This window comes from Hippoglossus hippoglossus, chromosome 20 (genome assembly GCF_009819705.1).
Source record: "Hippoglossus hippoglossus isolate fHipHip1 chromosome 20, fHipHip1.pri, whole genome shotgun sequence".
Taxonomy (NCBI): domain Eukaryota; kingdom Metazoa; phylum Chordata; class Actinopteri; order Pleuronectiformes; family Pleuronectidae; genus Hippoglossus; species Hippoglossus hippoglossus.
The window spans coordinates 2,628,608-2,631,927 of record NC_047170.1 but is presented as its reverse complement, the minus strand read 5'-3'; the positions used below and the strand labels follow the sequence as shown (position 1 = coordinate 2,631,927).

Sequence of the window (3,320 nt, the reverse complement as noted above, 5' to 3'; positions counted from 1 at the left end):
AGAGGGATGAAGAGGAGGAACCTGCCCCCTCCAACTCAAGCCAGGTTCCTTCCCTCAAGAAGAGGAAGAGGGATGAAGAGGAGGTGCCAGTGTTGGAAGAAACTTGCCCAGGGAAGAGAAGGAGGGCAGCCAGGAGAAAGAAGACAGCAGTTGAAACTCTTCTTCTGACAAACCAAAGACTGGAGTGAGGAGACCGAACTGTCAAGAACTCAATATGTGTTTTATCTGCTCTTTTTATATATTACAAATAATATGTATATATTTTGAAATGTGCCCTGATTCACTTTTTCCAAACTGTTTGATTGAGAATTAAAACATATGAAGAAAATCATTTATCTGAGAAGTCATGATTAAACTTAGGACATGTCGAGGCCGCATGAGGCCGCCTGCAGACCACCAGAACTCTGAGGCGGCTCTAACCTGCCTCTTCCCCAATGTTGGTGCGGTGGTTGCTGCCTCTACTCGGGGCTCTGTCCGCACACTTCTTCCACCTCGACAGCATCTCCAACGTGTCCACCTACTATTTCAATTATATTTACTGGGAGGGGTGTGTGTCAGACCAACCAGGACGATGCTACACAACAAGGTAGGACACTGGCAGAGGGAGGAACCAGGATATTTGGCTGCATTGTGACATCTACCTTTATACGACCAAACTTAAATAAAAGGTCATTTGACCGAACTGAAATTAAGGTCCAAGACCAAATAAAATAAAATGTCAACAGAAATTTTAACCGCAACACAAATTAAGTCGCTATAGTGGTTGATTATGAATTCTTGTGTTCAAAAAGGTGTTTCTTCCTCATCAATCCAGAGAAGGGCACGAAAGTTGAAACAAAGAAGAACAAGAAGCAACTTTCCGTAAACCCAAGAGTCCTCACCCTCATCACAGATCTCTCTGATCATGAGTGGAGAGAGATATGTTAAAGAGTGACTTTTTCAACTGAACTGTTCAGCTACAGTATCTGTATGGAACAGTATGCACTTTACTGTACCTTAGCTGTTATCCAGTGTTATTCAAAACAGTATTTTTTTAGTCGGTTTGAGTGTTTGAATAAGCATGGTTGGTTTGGTTCATATCAATTTATATGAAATGGCTTATTGTACTGTCAAGGACAGAGTGTTACATCAAAATTACATAGAGGAAGGTTTCCTACGTGTACTTTTTTTTTTTTTGCCAGAAGCAACTTTCAAGAGGTTACGGTTCCTACTGTGTTTTAATAAGTAGGGTTGGTTTGGTTCTTTTAAAGGTATGTAAACTGGTGTGTTGCACATTTTATTGGAATGAATAATTCCTAATTATTACTTGAACAATAAGGTCAAGGCAACAGCAGTGTTTTATCTTTGTTTTTTACAGGCTGCTCTTTTGTTTTTGTCAAATACTTTGTGTGGAAGACAGGCTTATTATATGATTCTGAAAAGATTCTCAGATTTTATTATTATAATTTGTATATATATATATTTTTTTAATATTTTGCCAAAAGCAGTTTTCTAGGGTATTCTGTCACACTCAAACTTTTGATGCTTGAAAAAATGTGAAGAACATCTAAGCCTTTGTTTGAGTGCTTTTGAGACACTTCACAGTAGGTGGAGGGCTACTGAAATTGTTCAGTTCTTTGGATCTTCTTTGAGGTAAGTAAACTTAACTATTTAAACCTATTAAGAGTAAATTCTCTTTATAATTTGTGCCCACTGACCTTGTATAAATTGTCCTCATGTCAAAGATATTAAGAATTTCACTCCTGCCACCTTTCAGACATTGTATTAAAACTCCTGAGCGGTGGGAGGGAACAACATGCTGGCTTTTGGGACACCAAGGAAATGGTGAGTTTCTGATCCGAAATGAAAATTGGGGATGATGTGCAGCAAACGACCCAAGTAAATATGTGTTCCTCCATATATGACTACTATATGTCCTTACTTTCTTTCAGGTCTTATTACTTCTACCAGTGGTCCTACTTCATGTGGACCTAAGCAACCTCTGAGCTGTCCCACCAGTCTACGCCTCTGATCAGATACCAGTCTTGTCAAGGATAAACAGTGGTAAGTGGTTGTACAGTTCAGTGTATGTTCATTTAAAGATTCAGTGTGTAAGATTTAGGTGAAAGGGATCTATTTGCAGAAATTTTATATAAAATAGTACTATTTTTTTCACTAGTGTGTTTCATCTAAATTGTACGAATTGTTGTTTTCTTTACTCTAGAATGTACCCTTTATGTTAGACTATTTTATCTTGAAATACTTTATATTGACATCGGGAGTGGGTACTCTCTCCAGAGGCAGCCATGTTTTTTACAATAGCCCGGACTGGACAAACTAAACACCCTTTGAGTTTTTGTGAAAAGTGAAGTTTACCACAGGTTCTCTTTCATGTTTGGAAGGGGAGGGTGAGGTGAGGGGTATTCCGCTACAACATGCAACTTTACCACTAGATGTCACTACATTTTACACACTGAACTTTTAACAAAAGAAGACCTTACATTTATTTATTTTTGTAAGCACAGTGTTCCCATTTGATGTTCAACAGGTTAGTTAAATCAGGGGTCCCCAACCCCCGGGCCGCGGACCGGTACCGGGCTGTGGGTCATTTGGTACCGGGCCGCACAGAAAGAATAAACAACTTACATTATTTCTGTTTTATTTATTATCTGATTCTGAACGGTGTTTTATTTTGAAAAATGACCGGATCCTCTCCGTTATGACTCATGCTTTACGCATGTCAAGACGCTTGTCTCGGTCACGTGACTTTTTCGCTAAACACAAACCCACACGGTAGCAAAAATGAGCAAAAAACAAACGTCTCTGGGAAGTTTTTTTTGCGATGGGGAAAAGGCAGTAATTCGTGTCCACGCATTGTTAATACGTGGCCACGCAATAATTAATTTGAGGCCGCGTATTAACAATTTGTTAATTTCGTTAAATAAAAAAAAAAAATCTACCGATGTCACCAGAGGCCGTACCAGAGGGCCTCCGTAGTGAGGCTCCGTAGCCACACCTTAAAGGCCGGTCCGTGAAAATATTGTCTGACATCCAACCGGTCCGTGGCGCAAAAAAGGTTGGGGACCGCTGAGTTAAACCACCTTGGTTCTGTTGCTTTTACTGCTGGATTTCTCAGATTTGAACATTTATGGCCTTCTTTGTTAACTTTAATGTTTCGTATAATTATTTTTCATATTTGTTGTGAGAAAAACTTAGCCACTCTTTAAATACTATGCAAATTGTTGTATTATTAGTGTTGATATAACTATTATTGTTTGTTTGTCATCCACAGCGATGATGAAAAGACCTACTAAAAAGTTTCCTGAACATCATACCATGTC

At 39.0% G+C, this 3,320-nt stretch overlaps 1 long non-coding RNA gene across 2 annotated transcripts; it reads left to right on the top strand.

Annotated features, from left to right (window-relative positions):
- Positions 1–761: 761 nt before the first annotated feature.
- LOC117753988 lies at positions 762–3,320 on the top strand. Of its 2 annotated transcripts, XR_004612339.1 has the most exons (4): positions 762–1,632; positions 1,757–1,824; positions 1,932–2,043; positions 3,272–3,320. It is a non-coding gene; the product is annotated as an uncharacterized LOC117753988 (long non-coding RNA). The 2 variants fall into 2 exon arrangements; XR_004612338.1 differs by having other exon boundaries at positions 762–1,824.